At 44.0% G+C, this 19,845-nt stretch overlaps 1 pseudogene across 1 annotated transcript; it reads right to left on the bottom strand.

The window, feature by feature from the left end:
* Positions 1 to 700: 700 nt before the first annotated feature.
* LOC100273870 (adenine C2 methyltransferase pseudogene) lies at positions 701 to 16,958 on the bottom strand (annotated as a pseudogene). Its single transcript, NR_146332.1, has 5 exons — positions 16,573 to 16,958; positions 15,481 to 15,621; positions 1,821 to 1,994; positions 1,613 to 1,751; positions 701 to 1,104 (listed from the first exon to the last, which is right to left on the bottom strand). The product of NR_146332.1 is annotated as an adenine C2 methyltransferase pseudogene (transcript).
* Between the last annotated feature and the right edge of the window lie 2,887 nt (positions 16,959 to 19,845).

Here is a 19,845-nt window from a genome sequence, read left to right as displayed (position 1 = left end):
ATTCTAGGAACGGAGCCGCTCTGTTCTGTGTTTGGTAATCTGGAACGGAGCGGTTCTGTTTTTTGTTTGGTTGCAGAGTGAACGGAACGGAGCGTGACTGTGAGAGCGGGATTGGAACGGAGCGGCTCCGTCCCATTGATTTTTTGGAGCGGAATGGTTCTGGATCTGAGGAGAATATTCCCTAATTGGAGCCATTCCGTTCTAGTTACTTTGTAACCAAACAACAACAAAACTGGGACAGAACGGTTCCGTTCTACTTGGCTCTTCAACCAAACGCTACAAGCAAGGCGCAACCGTATATCGTGCTTACGTGTTCAGATCAGTGCTAAAGACGCCCATAATGTGCAGCGTGATGGACTTGCTTTTGGGGGGAAAAGAGAGAGAGAGAAACTTTGATCCGGGTGGGGCTTGCGCTAGATCTTTCGCTTTTTTCTTTCCACCATTTAGGGTGATCTGGTCTGGTGACTAGGTGCCAAGTGCCATGCACACCTTAATGGTTAAGGTATCTCGCTCAGGCAAGCCAACCTTGTAGTCCTTCAGATTCTTACCTCATTCCTGACCACCGATAGGTTCGTTCCAAACTTTTCGAATCACTCCCCGATGACAACAGAATTCAGCTTTGGCGACTCAGACCGCAGCGACGAACCAACCATGCGAAAGACGCCCACTGTCACGCGGCTGCACGATGCAGCGCTTTTCAGCCCACTTCGGTCTCGACGACGCTAAAGTTTACTGTAATGCACTGTCTAGCATCACAAAACGACCTCAAAATTTTCTCAGGCCTCAGGACCAGTTTACTGTAATGCACTGTCTAGCATCACAAGACGACCTCAAAATTTTCTCAGGTGCACGGTGCAGAGGCAGCTGGTAGTCTCCAGGCTCTCTGAGCTGCCCGCAGGCAGCCATCTGATCTGATCATCCCCTCTGCTGACCGAACAAAGACAGTGAGCCCACCTTGAATTAAAAGTTTGCCGAACTCAATCATTTTATCGTCTGATGTGGGCTTGGATTGGGAACCGTCGAGGGAACTCAAAGAGATGAGGTTTATCTTGCTTGCATGGGATCCCTTGGAGTAGCTCTACAAAAGACTTTTGGCATCATCCACTGCAAGCACAGTAAATCAAACAAAATTATACTACGGTTTAGGGTGTAAGCAGGTACTAGTTAACTGTGATAGCTTCGGAAAAGGTTAATACTGAAAGGGGATTCAGGATTCAGTTTGCCGACGGATTAGATACGGAAAGAAAAGATTCAATGTTCCAACTGGGCTACTGGGCTAATCATTACAATAACAGCGTCAAATATAGACTGTCGCTAGTAGGCCTACATGTATGCCTGAACCAAATAGGAAAAGAAAAGCCTTAGGCCTTGTTCGTTTGCGTCGGATTGCACCCGGAATCGTTCCGGCTAATCAAAGTTTATATAAATTAGAGAAACAATCCGGCCGGGAATTATTCCGACCCACCAATCCGACACAAACGAACAAGACCTTATGAATCATTGAATATAGGGGAGAAAGTTATCTTTTGCAAGAAGATTTATATGCAACCTATGCTAAGAGATTCATAATAGACAGAAACAGTAAGCAAAGACACCAAAGCAGATATCTGACCTGCCGTTCACTCCAGAAAGCATGGCATATTCAGATAGCACTATTTGTTTTTTTTTCTGAGGTTAAGTTCACCTCTTAAAGTGCCAAGAAGCAAGTTAAGGTTCTCCTTTCTGTTTATAGTCATTATCCAGTTTCTAACCTGCAAAGCAAGTCATTTTCAAAACAGAGAAATAATGCACAAAAATCACAGGAACGGAATAACCACTACCTCATCTGTCCTTGCATTAAGACTGGCGGCAGCAAGCAATTGGGTTCCTAACTGAGGGACAAAACCACTTGTGGAGACAGTAACCTTGCGAGGGCTAAAATGGCCTTGCTCATGAACCATTATTGCTGAGGCTTTTATTACATTGTCGATATTGTGAAATGGTTGACCCATGCCCTGGACAAATTAGACATTAATGAAAGAGTGTACCATCTAATCAACAAAAACGGTGCTCGTTTCACAATCCAATCCAAACGAATTCTGGTCGTTAAGATTTCGGGAAGTCGAGCTAACATAGTACTCCTCTGGTCTGTCTTTCGGAAAATGTCTCCACGGAAAAAGAAAAAATGGCGATCGTCTTCTTCCTGTAGCTGCGTGGACCAGGGCCTTCCTGGGCCGTTTTCTCCGCGCATCTCCGTTCCTCCGCGTGGTGCTCTCGCTGACGGAAATCAAGCGTCGCGTGCTGCGGCCCAGTTCTCTCCCCGGTCTCCTTCCCGTGACGAGGTGAGGGCCTCTTATTCTGTTTTAGGGTTTCCTTCGGATTTTATCGGTTCGCACTCCTTCCCGCACCTTGCTTCTTCGCTCTCGCGTCTTTGGTCGCTTCCGTCGTCGTTTCGTGCTAGCTTTCGCGGTGGGTGGATTGAATCTCCGTTTCGTCCCCCGCTGGTGGACGAGGAGTGGCCGGCGCTGTCGCGAGCGGTGTCGTCGCATAAGATGGATCCGAAGGGAAGTAACCCTAACTGGGATCGATGGAATCAGAAAGAGAATCCTCAAGGTTCACAGTCGTGGAACAAGATCCGTAATCCCAGTTGGAGGTTGAAGCCGATTATTGGAAAAGCTGAGACCAAAGAAGACATTGGCGCTTCGTCTGCTGGTGAGGGAGGTCACACAGGTATCCTCAAAACCCCTCCCGTTACTATGAAAAAAGAGCTTGAAGTGGCGCGTCGCCCTTTCTGTCAAAAATGTGGAGTCGATGGTCATCATGCTCGGGACTGCTTCCGGTCTCTGTGGTGTGATATTTGTCACAAAGAAACCCACATGACGGCCCGATGTGTGTTGCCGAAGCAAAACAAACCTTGTATGCCTATTATGGGTATGGCGGCTGATGGTTTAGGGTTTTACTCTTCCCATTTTGCGAAACCTCTGTCCAGAAAACCGAAAAGGAGTTTCATAGGATTAATCACTGTTATGGAAGGTTTGATTTCTGCAGAAGATCTTGAGAAGGACTTTGGGTTTCACTTCCCCTGGGGCAAGACTTGGAAAGCGACCAAGTGTCACGCTGGGTATCTTATGCAGTTCCCTTCTCAAGAAAAACTTGATGAAATGATCAACTTCCCTGAACTGAAAATGAAAATGTCGGGAGCAAAAATTTCCGTTTCACATTGGAGTTCTCAGGCCAAACCAAAATCCAAACTGCATGCAGTGGATAGGCAAGGTATGGATGACCCTGCTTGTGAAAAAACTGGTAAAAAAGCCAGAAATGTGGGAGACAAAATGAAAGAAGAGCTTGGAGTGGAAAAAGTGGGTGAACCATTGTCTCATGGCAAAAATATTATTCAGAAGTCTGACTTCGGGATTGTGAATGAAGATTTAAATCCAATTTCTGAAGACCCTGTCAATGAGGAGGATGAATTTCATGAAAGTGAAGATGACCTTTTAAGTTCTTAAGACTTGGAAGAATTTGCTAAAGATGATGAGGGAACCATTCCTCCTGCGCAAGGGAAAAAACTTAAGTCTCCTGTTGGTAACCAAAAAGATGGTTCTGATAAAATGGACTCTGAAAAATATTCATCTGGCATGGATGTTGAATATGGTGATGGCATAAGAAGGAGCAGCAGATTGGAAACTACTGACGACATGAAGATTGTAGATAAAGCGACAGCAAGAGCTATGGCTAAAGATGCCTTCCTGACAAAAGGTACGTTTGCTAACCCTTTCTCTGTTCTTAACTCGGATAATCATGTTCTGTTGTCTATTGCTTCTGATTTAAACATAGAGCTTGGTAACTCTGTTGATGATTCTATATCAAATTTGGAATTAATTAAATTCTTGGAATTGTCTAGAAACACTTTGGTTTGTAGGGCTGTTGTTAATCATTCTGATGTTAATCCTCCAATGAATTCTGATCCTGAGTTAGATAGAGATATTCAAGATAATTTGGAAGATTGCCATTTGAATGATCTGGATGATGCTATGGTGCTAAAAAAGGGAAGAAAAATACAATATAGAAAAAATTCAGTGAAAAAAAAGAAGAAAAAATCTTCTTCTAAAAACAGATATGTTGTTGGAAAAGGGAAAAATATCCCTTCTGTCCCAAACCCTATCTATTCAGAATGATAGGTCTCATTTGGAATTGTCAGGGGTTAGGTAAAGATATAAAAATTGAATTCTTGAAAGAATTAATTAGAAAAGAGAGAATTGATTTTATTGGGATCCAAGAGACCAATAAAAAATCTTTTGATGATTCTTGGCTGATGTCTATTAGTAGTAATAGAAATTTTGCCTGGTTCTGGTCTCCTGCCAAGGGGAGATCGGGTGGTTTGCTTGTTGGTTTAGATGCTGATGTTTTTGATATCAGACAAGTTGATAAAGGGGACTTTATGATCAAGGTTCTTGTGGCTCATAAAGAAAGTGGTTTTATCTGGAATTTTATTAATGTCTACGGTGCTGCTCAAAATGAGTATAAGCAGTGCTTTTTAACTGAGCTAGCTTCCTTCTGCTCAAATTGCAAACATCCTATGTTGGTAGGAGGTGATTTCAACATTTTAAGAAAAGATTCTGATAAAAACAAACCTGGAGGTACAAATTGCTGGAGCTCACTTTTTAATTCCATCATTGATGTTAATAGTTTGATAGAGCTTGATTTGAGTGGCAGATTGTATACTTGGTCCAATAATAGGGAGCCTCCAACCTTTGAAAAATTGGATAGATTTCTGGCGAGTCCAGAGTGGATCCTTCAATTCAAAAACGTGGTGGTTACTGGTCTTGATAGAACTTTATCTGATCATGTTCCTCTTTGTCTTAAAACTGATTCTAATGTGTCTCCTAAGAGAGACTTCAGATATGAGTTGTGCTGGAAATTCCGACCAGATTTCAAAGAATTTGTTTGTAAGAGTTGGTCCCTTCCGGTTAGAAGTCGCTCTAATATTGATATTTGGAAAGAAAAAATTAAAAGACTGAAAAAATCTTTGAAAGGATGGAATAGTAATGTTGAAGGCAAGTATTCTAAACTTAAGAAAGAGTTAAGTCAAAAAATTGATCTCATTGACAAAAAAAGTGAAAGTTTTGGTATTTCTCATGAGGAAAGACTTGAAAAATTAGACTTGGAATGGAACTTAAAGAATTTGATGATTGAAGATTGCTGCAAAAAAAAACAAATGGCTAGAGAAAAATTCATTAATGATGGTGATGAAAACTCCAAGTATTTTCATCTTATTGCTAAAGGAAAAAAAAGAAGAATTAGAATTTTATCCTTAGTTCATGAGGAAAATGATATTAAAAATGATGTTAATATCAACAAAGTGGCCACTGATTTTTACAAAGATCTTTTTGGTCCTTCTCCTGTGTCGAGCATTAGTATGTCTAATTTTCATATGGATATGCTTAGTGAGGAGGATCGTATTCGGCTCACTGCTCCTTTTACTATTGATGAAATTAAATTGGTTGTGTTTAGCTTAAAACACAACAGTGCTCCTGGCCCCGATGGTATTCCTGCTGAATTCTTCCAAGATTTTTGGGATATCATCCATAATGATTTGTGGAACTTATTCAAAGATTTTTATGATGGGGAGCTTGACATCAAACGTCTCAACTTTGGTCTTGTCACTTTGATTCCTAAAATTGATAATCCTACGGATATGAGGAATTTCAGACCGATCTGTCTGTTGAATGTTTGTTATAAAATCATTACTAAAGTTCTTACAAATAGACTGGCGACTTGTATCACTACTGTGATTAGTCCTAATCAATATGGCTTTATTAAAGGAAGATATATCATGGATGGTGTGGTTTCTTTGAATGAAATTCTGCATGAAGTGAAAATAAAAAAGCAAAGTGGGGTAATTCTTAAAATTGACTTTGAAAAAGCGTATGATAAAGTCAACTGGCAATTCCTGTTCTGTATGATGCAAAAAAAGGGCTTTGGTGACATTTGGAGTGATTGGGTTATGAAAACTGTCAGAGGTGGTAAAGTGGCTATCAGAACAAATGATTTAATTGGTCCTTATTTTGCAACACATAAAGGTGTCCGCCAAGGTGATCCTTTTTCACCCCTGTTGTTTAATCTGGTGGCAGATGGTTTGGCTAGCATCATTCATCAAGCTCAAGAAAAAAAACTGGTTTGTGGTTTGATTTCTCACATCATTCCTAATGGATGTTGCTGTTTACAATATGCTGATGACACTATTTTCATGATTCAAGATTGTTTAGAAGGTGCAAGAAATCTTAAATTCATTCTTTGTCTGTTTGAACATATGTCTGGGCTGAAAATCAATTTTCACAAAAGCGAAATTTTCTGCTTGGGTAAAGCTAAAGAATATACTGAGTTGTATGCTGACATTTTCACTTGCCCTATTGGCAGCCTTCCAATGAAATACCTTGGTGTGCCAATTGATAATAAAAAGATTAGTAAATCTCTTTGGTGTCCTATGCTGGAAAAAATGGATAAAAGGTTGGCTGGTTGGAAGGGGAGGTTCTTGAGTCTGGGAGGCAGATTGACCCTTTTGAACAGTTCTCTTTCTAATGTTCCGCTGTACATGTTATCGATTTATCCGGCTCCTAAATCGGTTATTAGAAAGTTGGATTTATTCAGAAAAAGTCTTCTTTGGCAAGGGGGTTCCCAGAAAAAGAAGATGCATTTGGTTAATTGGCAGACAGTTTGCTCCTCCAAAAACTTAGGCGGATTAGGTGTGTTGAATCTGGGCTATATGAATGATGCGCTGCTATCCAAATGGCTTTGGAATTTGGAAAATACTAAGGGGTTATGGCAGAGAATTATTACTGAAAAATATATTAAGGGAAAACCCCTTATTTCTGTTATTCAAAGACAGACTGACTCTCATTTTTGGAAAAAGCTTTTAATGCTTAGGGAGGGTTTCTTTAAACATTGTAAGATGGCAGTTGGTAATGGTCGTCGTACTAGTTTTTGGAAAAATTTTTGGATTGGTGATGGCCCTCTGGCTTTGAGATTTCCCATTTTGTTTGATTTAACAGCTGACAAAAACATCTCGGTGTTTAAGGTTTTGTCTTCAGATTTTGAGGCTCTATCTTTCAGAAGAAGAATGACTGGTGACCTTCAGGGTTTTTTTGATGAGCTAATGGCTTTATGTTCTGATTTTAGTTTGTCAAGCCATGAAGACAAACCTGTTTGGAGATTGGGTAAAAATGGTTTCACTGTTAATTCTTTATATAAGAAAAATTCATTGGATCAGATCAAAGTTCCTTACAGATTTCTTTGGAAATCCAAATTACCACAGAAAATAAAAGTTTTTCTGTGGCTGGTGATTAGAAACAAAATCCTTACTAAAGATAATCTGAAAAAAAGAAATTGGAAAGGTTCGGATGACTGTTGTTTTTGTGGTGGTATGGAATCTATTGACCATTTATTTTTTAAATGCTCTGTTGCTAGATTTGTCTGGAGAGTGATTCAAATTGCCCTTAATTTGGAGTATGTTCCAAAAAATATTGAGGAAGTATGTGATAGCTGGATGAAAAACCCTAAAAACTCTGTCAAATCTCCTGATTTTTGGCTGTGGGGCTTTGTTTTGGTCTATTTGGAGAACCAGAAATGATTGGTTTTTTGGTGAAAAAATTTCAATTGATCCTGCTAACATTATATTTCTTTGTTGCTTCTGGTTGGATTCTTGGGCCATTCGACAGAAAAAGAAGGAAAAAAAGATGGTGGTCCGAGGAAGCCAACTCATTCGAAAGATAATAAGTGAAGCGATGAGCAGGACGTTCGGGTGGTGTCCGAGGGATCGACGTATTTCTGGTTGAAGACTTCATTTTGGCCTCATGCGTCGGCTGTTGTCGATCAGTTCAGCTCAGTTAGTTCTTTTGGAATTGAAAACTGTGTTGGTGGTTTGGCCAGAAACTGAAGTTTACTCTTTGTTGATCTGATCCTTTTGGGTTTGCTCTATGTAAATAAGCTTAGCTTAAAACTGTGGGGCAGTTTGGTAGGTGATTAGTGTCGATTAACTTCTTCTCTTCTAGTTCGGATGGTTGAAGTTAGTTTCACTAGTTTGTCTACTTTTTGGTTGATGGGAGGTTTCCCACCGTTCTGGTTTGTAATGAATCTGTTACCTATTTCTTAATGAAATAGGGGGCTATGCCCTTTCTTTTAAAAAAATCTAATCAACAAAAACAATATAGTTTTTTAAATCTCGTAGGCTACACGATGAGGTGTTATTAAGAGCTAACTGCAGCGAGTAAACATAAAAAGATGCCTAAATGACGTATACACGTTGTTGCTATAACTAGACTTTCATTTCTGTTAACACGGTACTCCAAAACCAACATCAGGAAGCTTAACAACTGAACAAGAAACAGAATTCAGTAATACTGCTGATAAGGACAAGGGCAATCGATAAGAGACGTAACCATATATATAAGGTCAATGCATTTTAAATGGCACCAAATAACTGAATATGGCATCAAAGCAGATGCAAGGACCACAACACAAATTAAATGTACTTAGAAAAAATACGTGCTGAATTCATGGCAATATGAATTGACTTGAAAGTGTAATTTTAAGATAGACTGTAGACACTAAACAGTTGTATATAATTGTTGATATCACTTTAGGGTCTGTTTGGTTTTCTCGGAACGGTGACCTGGAACGATTCCTAGCCAGTTTGCTTGTGTAATTTATATAAGTTTTGATGAGCTGAAACAATTCCTAGGTGAAATCCTGAACAAACGAACATGGCTTTAGAAAGGACACAGCCGGCTGTTTTTCTTCCTGGTGGTGCAAAACGATCAAAGGGGTTCCCAAGGCTAAAAGGAAAGGAGTGAATTCTATCATTATTCCTGTTGCATGGGAGCTATGAAAACATAGAAATAGTTGTGTCTTTAATAGGCTAAACCCACATTAGAAGTGTGGGTCAACGTCAAGGCCGCGACGTGCTGCCGACGATGGCGGTCAGGGTGAAGGGGCCCTGTCATCAACGTGGGCTTCGGCTCCCGCGTCGTCGTCTCGGCGCTCCCGCTCTACATGGCCGTGTTTGTTTCGGCTTCTGGCAGCTTTTGGCCACCAAAAGCTGCTGTGGACTGCCAAACGCTCAGCTTTTCAGACAGCTTCTATAAAATTCGTTAGGACAAAACCATTCAAAATCAACATAAACACATAATCGGTTGAGTCGTTGTAATAGTAGGAATTCATCACTTTCTAGATCCTGAGCCCTATGAACAACTTTATCTTCCTCCATACGTAATCGTAATGATACTCAGATTCTCTTCACAGCCAGATTCTCCCCACAGCCAGATTTTCAGAAAAGCTTGTCAGAAAAAAGCTGAACCAAACAGGCCCATAGTCTACGCGGCCAGCAAAGAGTAAGCGACATTTTCTATATAAATTTGATTAAATTCACGGTCGTTTGATCCCGCACTATTTTAGAATTTGGACGGGGAAAGTTAGTCGCAGAGCCACATAAATGCTTCTAAGTTCACTTCAACTGATCCATTGATGCATCTGAGTGCATTATTCCAATTTTTCCTCTAATAAGGAAAGAACAATAATACACCATGGTTTTATCTTGCTGTAGCATACTCCAGTACAATAGAGTACACATGCATGGGGGCAATAACAGCAACGTTCTTATCGCACATATTAAATGCAAGACCATAGATTACAGAAAGCCCGATGTCCGCAAATTTGGACAATGTTCTTGTTATGACCGCCCGCCACTACAGGCGTCGGAGAACAGCAGAGGCGACGGCCAACAATAGGCATGCAGATTAGTTAGATAAGGATCAGAAGATTAAGGAGATAAGGTGTTACCGACTCCTCGCTGGTGAGTCCGTAACCTTGGTTTCCTGGTGTCCTTCAATGGGGAGTGGAGAGGGAGATTGGAGTGGCGCAAGGTGTATGGAAGAAGAGGGCGCTGATCACCCAGATCTCCTGCGCCGGCGTCGTGCCTGGCCAGGATGATCCCAGGTGATCTCGCCCAAACAGAAGGGAGATCTTATTCCTGGTTGATTATTACAGCTGATGCCCAGCCGCCTTTATAGCCATAGGCGGTCTCAGGATAGACATATCTATTGCTACTATTTAGCCACATAAAAAGGAACTAACCTATTATTTAGGAACTGATAAAACAGAAACTATTCCTGACTTATCTCCTCTTTCCTATTTCTGCGCCTTGTGAATTGGCGGCCCACAAAAGCATCTATAACATTTCCCTCCTCTCCGACAAACAACTCGTCCTCGAGTTGTATTTCTGGATATCTTCTCTTGAACTCATTACATTGTTCCCATGTAGCATCAGCCGGCTCACGTCCAAGCCACTGGACCAGTAACTCCCAAACACCTCTATTTAAACGAGCCTTCACTACTTGTGCTGGAACCGGAAGTACCTTGCCATGCAGAATCGTTGGTAAGGGTACTAGTGCGGATGGGGGCTCCCCTTGGAATTTCTTGAGAAGTGCCACATGAAAAACATCATGGATTCTTGCATTGGTTGGCAGCTGTAGCTTATAGGCGACCTCTCCAATGCGTTGCAGAATTTGATATGGCCCATAGAACTTAGGTCCTAATTTGGATGTTGTTGCTGGAGTGACACCCACTGCCGACCTTTGGTGCAGACGCAGCGAAACCCAATCGCCGACATCATACTGAACATCTCGACGGCCACTGTCCTGCGCCTGCTTCATTGTTACCTGAGCTTGGATTAGCCTTTGTTTGATGTCTGCCAAGAAAACATCTCGATCCTGAAGTTGCTGATCGACGGCAGCTACTCTGGTTGTCCCAGGTGTATAAGAAAGCATTGTTGGAGGGTCCCGGCCATATACAATCCTGAATGGAGTGCACTTGACCGCAGTCTGGTATGACGTATTGTAACAAAATTCAGCCCATGGAAGCCATTGTAACCAAGTTTTTGGCCGATCACCTGCCAAGCAGCGTAAGTACATCACAATAATTCTGTTAACCACTTCCGACTGTCCATCGGTCTGGGGGTGAAACGCGGAACTAAGTAACAACTTGACCCCAGCAAGGTGAAAAAGCTCGGACCAGAAGGCACTAGTAAACACTGTATCTCTATCACTTACAATTGAGCACGAAATACCATGAAGGCGCACAATCCCTTCGAAAAATGCCCTAGCCATGGTCACTGTGGTATATGGATGGCCAAGAGGAATAAAGTGGGCGAACTTAGAGAACCTGTCGACCACTGTTAATACCACTGTCTTGCCACCAACCTTACGAAATCCTTCAACAAAGTCCATGGAGATGTCATTCCAAATTTCCGATGGTACCGGCAGGGGTTGCAACAGACCTGTTGGATGTAGATGCTCAGTTTTATTCCGTTGGCAAGTGGCGCATGCTTGCACAAATTCTCTGACCCGTCGTAAGGCCTGTGGGCTGTAGAAGGATGCTCTCCATCGATGTACAGTCTTCTCAATGCCCTCGTGACCACAATTGTGTGCTGCTGCCAGGATTTCTGTCCAAACTGCTGAAGCGTCCGGAATGAAGACCTTCCCTTGAAATAGTAGCAGACCATCAGCTTCCGTCCATCCTGATTTTGCAGTTTCCGTTGTAATGGCAGCCCGCAAGCTTAAGACATGTGGGTCGGTGGCAGCTTCATTGCGAAGGGTGTCAAACAGCTGAAAATGTGGTGCCGAGATGCTGTTAATTTCTGCGATGTCTTCGTCGCGTCGAGACAAGGCATCTGCTGCACCATTCAATTTGCCCGGCCTATACTCCACTGACAGATCATATGCAAACAATTTGCTGACCCATGTATGTTGCGGTATTGTAGACAACCGTTGATCCAGGAAGCCGAGGGCAGCCTTGCCCTGGCATCGTCGGCGATGCGGTGCTGGACGTCCTAGGCCAGATGACGCGCTTCTCCGGCCGGCGCTCGGCCTGCCCACTCCTGCCCGATATTTTGCCGGAGCTGCACAAGTTGTCCTGCTTCCTCGTCGAGCCTGGCCTGCATCTCGCGGATTTGCTCGAGCTGTGCGTCCTGACCCTTCGCAGGGACTGGGACCACAGCTAGCTCCCGAAGGATGTCAACGCGAGGCGCAGGCCTATGGGGATCGCCGTCCTCCGGCATACCAAGGTGGTTGCCTTCGTCGAGACCCCCTAGATCGACGTGGAAACATTCGCGACTTGGGCCACAGTCCTCGTCGTCAAGGCTGTGGCCATCATCGGAGCAATCGGAGAGGCAGTAGTCACATGCGGTCATGAAGTCCCGCATGGCACTGGGGTCACCGAGCCCGGAGAAATCCCAACCAGAGTCGGGCTCGTCATCTTCCTCAGAACCCGGGGGCCCGTAGGTCGAGACGGCCGTCAGTCGGTCCCAGGTTGACCACATATGGTACCCCAAAAGGTTTGGATATGCCTTTATGAAAGCGTCCACCGAAGCGGGATCGCTCGGTGGGTCGAAGCTAAATCTAAAAGGCACAGGATGGGAAACAGACGGTACCTCTTGATCGACGGATGGTGACGAAGTCGCGTCAGGGACGGACTGCACCGTTATCTTAGGTACGAGGCTAACGCCCAGCAAGCCCTTCGAGTCGCGTCAGGGACGGACGGCACCGTTATCTTAGGTACGAGGCTAACGCCCAGCAAGCCCTTCGCGAGCGTGCTGGCGTCATCCGTCTGCTTGGGGTTGGCGTGTTGCGGGGAAACGACGCTCGTCTTCGTCTCAGACGCAAGGTCAACGCCCAACGTGTCCCCCGCTGGGGCGCCAGCGTCGTCGACTCGCTCGACAGCCGACGAGGTGTCGCCTCCTGCTTGGCCATGGCTGCCCCGCCTCCTCCTCCGTCGGCGGGGAAGGTGACGGGACAGACCCGGATGTTGCTCTTCCGCCACGTGGGGAAGACGTCGTCGATTCCGCCGCCGGCGGGCGGGCTGACGGCCGCCATTGTCGTTGTCGCGCAGCGGAGGAAGGAGTATCATGTCGTAGCTGCCGTCGAGGGACATGAACTCAAGACTCCCGAAACGGAGCAGCGTCCCGGGCTGGAGAGGTTGTTGGAGACTACCCATCTGGAGCTTGACGGGAAGCTGTTCGTCAACACGCAGCAGGCCCCTACCTGGCGCGCCAACTGTCGGCGTTTCGACCCCGGGGGGTCCCTGGACCGACGAGTAAATTGTCGTTGTGTGTCCCAGCCCAGATGGGTCGGCGCGAGACGGAACACAAGGGGGAAACAATAAGGGGAATCGCGGCCTCGTGTTGTCCTGCGCCCAGGGCGGATGCGCTTGCAGTAGGGGGTTACAAGCGTTCGCGAGGGAGAGAGAGAGAGCGTGTGCGTCAGCCCGTCCTCCCGCGCGGCCACCTTCTCGTATGAGGGCCCTGGACCTTCCTTTTATAGATGTAAGGAGAGGGTCCAGGTGTACAACAGGGAGCGTAGCAATGTGCTAACGTGTCTAGCAGGGAGGAGCCAGAGTCCTATGTACATGCCGACGTGGCTGTTGGAAAGGTGTTGCTGCCCTGTTCATGTGATGCTGTGGTCGTCGGAGGAGCGCTTGAGCCCTGTGGAAGCACAGCTGTCGGGTGCTGTCGGATCCTTGCTGACATCTCCTTGCTTCCGTAAGGGGCTGAGAACTGCCGTCGTCATGGAGCACGCGGGGTGCCATCATTACTTGTTTACCGGGGCGAGCCAGATGGGACGCCGGTCTTGTTCCCCGTAGCCTGAGCTAGCTAGGGGTAGGGTAATGATGGGCCCCCCTGTAGCGTGGTCGGTCCGAGCCCAAGGTCGGGCGAGGCGGTGATTCCTCCGAGGTCGGGGCTGAGTCCGAGCCCTGGGGTCGGGCGAGGCGGAGACCGTCTTCCGGTGTCGAGGTTGAGTCCGAGCCCTGGGGTCGGGCGAGGCGGAGCTTCCTATGGCGCCCGAGGCTGGACTTGGCTGCTGTCAGTCTCACCCTGGCGGGTGGCACAGCAGTCGGAGCAGGGCAGGCGGCGCTGTTTTCCTGTCAGGTCAGTCAGTGGAGGGGCGAAGTGACTGCGGTCACTTCGGCCTTGTCGACCGAGGAGCGTGCGTCAGGATAAGGTGTCAGGCGATCCTTGCATTGAATGCTCCTGCGATCCGGTCGGCTGGCGAGGCGATCTGGCCAAGGTTGCTTCTCCGCGAAGCCTGCCCGAGCTGGGCCTCGGGCGAGTCGAAGGTGTGCCCGTTGCTTGAGGGGACCCTCGGGCGAGACGTGAATCCTCCTGGGTCGGTTGTCTTTGCTCGAGGCTGGGCTCGGGCGAGGCGAGATCGTGTCCCTTGAGTGGACAGAGCCTTGACCTGAATTGCGCCCATCAGGCCTTTGTAGCTTTGTGCTGATGGGGGTTACCAGCTGAGATTAGGAGTCTTGGGGGTACCCCTAATTATGGTCCCCGACACCGGGCCTTTCCACGTTCTAGAACGCATTGGCCAGGTCGCCTATCGCCTGCAGTTGCCAGCAGGCGCCCGCCTCCACGACGTCTTCCACATAGGACTGCTGAAGCGTCACAAGGGGAACCGCCTGCTGACCCAGTGCCGCTACCACAAGTACATGATGGACGCCTACTACCAGCGTCGGCCAAAGCTTTACGAGCGCAACTGCGCCGCGACGTCTGGCACGTCCTCATATAGTGGCGGGGCCTATCTCCGAAGGAAGCTACATGGGAGGCGCTCGACGACTTTCGAGGCCTCTACACCGACTTCCTGCTCAAGGACGAGTTGTTTTTGCAAGCGGGGAGAGATGTTATGACCGGCCGCCACTACAGGCACCGGACAACAGCAGAGGCGACGACCAACAATAGGCATGCAAATTAGTTATATAAGGATTAGAAGATTAAGGAGATAAGGTTTGTTAGAGAGAAAAGAGGGGATATCAAATTTGATCTCTTTAGATAAGGACTAGAAGGGAGTATAAATACTTGTAAGCACCACTCTATATGAATAAAGCAGAAAACTATTTAACCTACTTCCTCCAAAGGAAGCAGGCGTGTTTTCCTCTCCCAAAGCTGTTGTCCAGCATTCCGCTGAAGAACAACGCGGCCACGGCGCCCCTGCGCCAGTCCGCCATACCCGCGTCCACAGCGACCGTGCGCCAGAATATATATATATATATATATATATATATATATATATATATATATATATATATATATATATATATATATATATATATATATATATATATATATATATATATATATATATATATATATATATATATATATATATCTTGTTCTATAGTTTGTTCGGTTTTGTGCTAAATATTATACGGCCTAGTCGCGTAGAGCCATACCACAAAATAAATTCGTCCTCCGCCACTGAGCGGTAGCGACTCTCGACCAGGAAACATCGTCCCCAACCCGGGTACGTAGGGTCATTTTTGTTTCTACCATGTAAAAATCTCTCACATGTAGCATACCCCGTTCCTCGACCATATCGATCCGAGAACTTTGTGGCTATGCATAGAATCAGTATTGGCCAAGAGAAGAAAAATGCCTTGTAACATAAGTAAACAAACCTTCTAGTGAAGCAAAACTGACATTTCATGGCCCAACCAACTTCATTTGAAACACAGACAGTTGTCCTGCCCCTAGTGCAAGGAATGATAACTGTTTAAATCACTGAACCATCTTCAATAGAAACCAGTATCTGTAACATCCTGTGTTCACAAATTAATTATATCCAGTAAATCACTTCATAATATAACAGCAACACTGGAACTACCTTACGGGTTCTATCCGATGAATGTCCTTCACAATTAATGCCTTGAGATCAGCATGCTCAGTTATCATCTTCCTGAAATCCTTGTTTAAACCTGAGGGCCCGTTTGTTTCGTTGGAATTGAATTCCATTTTAATAATTATAATTTAGACAAAACTAATTAAGTTTATATATTTATATATGTAATATATTTGTATACTATCCTAAATCTTATGAGAGAGATAGTTATATACTACATTTATGTTATAGAGGCGCAAGTAGAAGAATGTGATATAAGTTCTACATCGGAAAAATAGCATGTAAATCTATAGAATAAATTTCCATCTCTCACCCCATGAATTTGAGGTAGGCTTATATGATAACTTTGGAAAGCGGTGGAATGTCATATTCTAAAAAAATAGCCTATTCCATTAGTAAGATTCCAATTCCTCGAAATGAAAGGAAACAAACGGGGCTGAAGGATTTTAGAGATACACATAGGTGACGTCTAATTAACTAACATCTTAACAACACATCAAATGACATACATTGAGAAGAATCATAGGTATATTGTAGGTTCTCCAACTGAAAAGCAATAGACCCCATTGGACAATAGAAAATGTTGTAAACTTAATGAGAGAAACAGGCCACGCAACTAATTCTTACCAGAGAAAAAAAAATGTATCAACATGTACAACATGAAACCAGTTCATTATTTTTTTCATTAGATGTCTTGCTAGTGAATTTGTTGTACGTAACTGGTAGATGTTAATAGTTTTCAGTTAGAGACGTTTGAGTTAGGACAAAGCTAAACCGAAGTGTGATTTGAAACACAGGCGTAGATGTTAATAGTTAATAGCATATACCAATACTAAATAGATGGAATCTCCTTGACACAATGAAAAATTACCAGCCAGCTCGTCGTAAAAATGAGCCCAAACGTTGTTCCCGTACAGGCATTTCCACAGCATCAAGGCCTGGCCTGGCCGAAACCCCTGCGCCTGCACCCAATCAACGAACTACTTGAAACACACACATGTCTTAAATCATGTCCTTATCTCGGGTTCGGAGTAGTCAGTAGTCCATCCCCTTGAGCATGGCCTTGGACCGGCCTCGCAGCGGGCGGCGGAGGGCGGAGAAGAGGCGAAGCAGCAGCGGAAGGAGGCGCTCCGGCTCCACCGGAGGAGATGCAGGACCTGCGCCGCGCCGGCGCCGCCATGGTGATTGGTGAATCGTCTGGTTCGTACGGTCTCGGGAGTTTGCGGCCTCTCGCTCGCTGTGGACGTTCGGGGTATTTGGTTTCCGCCTGATTCCTGTCACAATGGTTGAATAATAATTATAAATATTAAATATAGTCTAGTTATAAAACTAACTATATAGGTAAAAACTAAAAAAGACGAATTTATTGAATATAATTAAAATTATATTCAATATTTATAATTAATATTTAAATATTTAATATGACATAAACTAAAGTTTAGTTATGGAAATCAAACACACGATCAAGCATGGTACGAATTTTTTAACTTTTTATTAAATTATTCTTAAAAATAATACTATAGTTTTTTTTCTAAATCTTACCTATTTAACCACACGGTTTAACTAGAGCTGGATAAAATAATTGTGGCTTGTGAGCTTATTAGACTCCTGACTGACTAGGCTCAACTTAGCTTTTTTGTGAGGTGCGCTAGAAGTCCAGCTCATCGTTTTAAGGAGTCAACTCGGAGCTAGCTTATGTGATATAGAGAGAGACGGAGACCATGAGGAAAGCCTAGCAACAAACCTGTCATATTATCTTTAGGATAACTAATCAATCCAAACTTGTGAACGTGAATGAAATGAGTAATCGTGACTCATTGATTCTTCACCTTCGATATATTTAATTATATGTCATCATGGTGCACACCTAATTATAAGCTTTAGAGAGTATTCAAATGTTGTCACTTTTGCACCTATCGTAATTTAGGTTGTCGTGACAGCATGAGTCTGTTCAGGGAGGCTATGACAAATGACTCATTTGCTTATCTACAACCTCTGCCCTCATTAGAGCTAGGCAACCGAGACTGAAGACCGAACCCGAATAACCTGAGCAAATAACCCGATATTCCAGTATTCGGTTCTAAAAGTCACCTAGAGGGGGTGAATATACGAAACCTGAAAATTATAAACTTTGAAAACGAGCTTCACCCGATGTTAGGATTAGAAATAAATAATAACGAAATCGGAGTGTGGAAGAGAGTTCTTCTTGTTATGAGTTGTTTAATTAATGCGGATAACTTTGGGAGCTAATCCAAAAAAATTGAAAAGCAAGGGAAATTAGACAGAGGGGAGAGGAAGAATCAAATCGTAAGATAATGATCAACACAAATGAACACAACGATTTGTTTCCCAAGGTTCGGTTCCGAAGAACCTACTCTCCGTTGAGCAGGCCACGAAGGTCGGGTCTCTTTCAACCATTTCTCTCTCTCAATGGTCACTTAGACCAGTTGAGTTATTCTTCTTAATTTCGAGGATCATTTATATCCCACAAGGATCACCGCACAATTAGGTGTCTCTTGCTAGCTTTACAAGTCACGTGAGAGTTTAGAAGGAGATGAAGAAAGCACGATTAAGAAAGTCAAGCAATAAGAGCAACAAGAAAAATACAAGATCACACTCTCTCTAGACTTTCTAAGACACTAATCACTAATGATCACAAGTCACAATTATGACACTTGGAGAAGTATGGAAGCTTTGAATGTGTCTTGGGATGAAGTGCTTGCTCTTGTATTGAATGTGAATGAATGGGGTGCTTGAATGGATTGAATGGAGGTGGTTGGGTTGTATTTATAGCCACCAACCACTTTCTAGTTGTTGCCTCCTTTCTACCAACCACGGACGGTCCGCGCTCCTGGTCCGGACAGTCCGGCCCTGCACATCAACGGCTGAAATCGCAATCACAACAGTCAGCAATAACGACTATATCGATGGCTATAAGTGCATTAAATGTGTCGTCAGACGTCAGATAAATCAGTCACGGACGGTCCGGCCGTACACCCCAGACGGTCCGCGAGGACGCTAAAAATGCATTTTATTGAACCCCTTACCTTAGGGTTTCTCTCACTTTTTAACGAGCGGACAGTCCGCGCCTGAGGCTGGACGGTCCGAGATTGGTCCTGCACGGTGCTCTCTTCTCCTTCGGACGGTTCATAGTGTAAATGCGAATTTTGCATAGTTTCTGTCCAAGGCACACATTGGTGTTGCAGACGGTCCGCCGAAAGGGCACAGACGGTCCGCGCTCAGGTGAATTTTCCAAAAAAAAGCTTCTCCTGTCCGGAATAATCTATGGTATTTTAGACATTTGACTTAGAATTGAGATAGATGGACTTATGCACCTGAGAATTAATCAACTAGGCAAACTAGTTAGTCCATAAAATCAATTATAGAAAATGTTAAGGTTATTTCCCTTTCAGTCTCCCCCTTTTTGGTAATTCATGCCAACACAAACCAAAGCAAATATAAAGAATAGAATTGTAGCTAGTTTGCATTTTGACAGATGTGCATAAGTTACTTTGAATTGAAAGCAGTTCTAAGTATATATGAATGTTTTGATATAGTTAAAATTTTGGACCACATTTACACCACTTAGCTTGTTTTTGTAAATCTTTTGGAAAAGTCTTTTTAAATTCTTTTGCAATTAGCCAACGATACAAGAATATAATTTTCCAAAGGCATTTTCAAGTTTTGAAAGATTCTCCCCTTTTTCAAATGTTTTCCTTTGACTGAATAAAAGCCCCCCTAAAGAAGTTCTCCCCTTAGTTGTTAATAGGGTTTTTGCAAACGCAATAGTTCCAATTTGAAAGATAAAAAGATTTTAAAAAAGGGTGGTGGTGCATGCAGTGTTTTAAAATTCTTTTTATGTTTGTATCTTGAATTTACAAAAGTCGTACTATCAAGGGGGACTCAAGGACAATTAGTCAAACTGTTGAGCCAGATGCTCAATATCCAAGATTGACATCCCTATACCCAGCCAAACCAACAACCAAAATTTTAGATCCTATCTCTTGATTTGGCTAAGGCGACAGTGCCATCCTTTAAGACCGGTAGTGTCGCCCTTAACATAGTCATTGGAACCCTAAGTATAAATACTCATTTGTTCGCCCACAACAGCTATTGCTTCTTCCTCGCATTTGACTGTTACAGA

The sequence above is a fragment of the Zea mays genome, chromosome 3 (assembly GCF_902167145.1).
Source record: "Zea mays cultivar B73 chromosome 3, Zm-B73-REFERENCE-NAM-5.0, whole genome shotgun sequence".
Lineage (NCBI taxonomy): Eukaryota > Viridiplantae > Streptophyta > Magnoliopsida > Poales > Poaceae > Zea > Zea mays.
The sequence above is the reverse complement of the archived record's forward strand: the minus strand, read 5'-3'. Positions and strand labels throughout refer to the sequence as shown.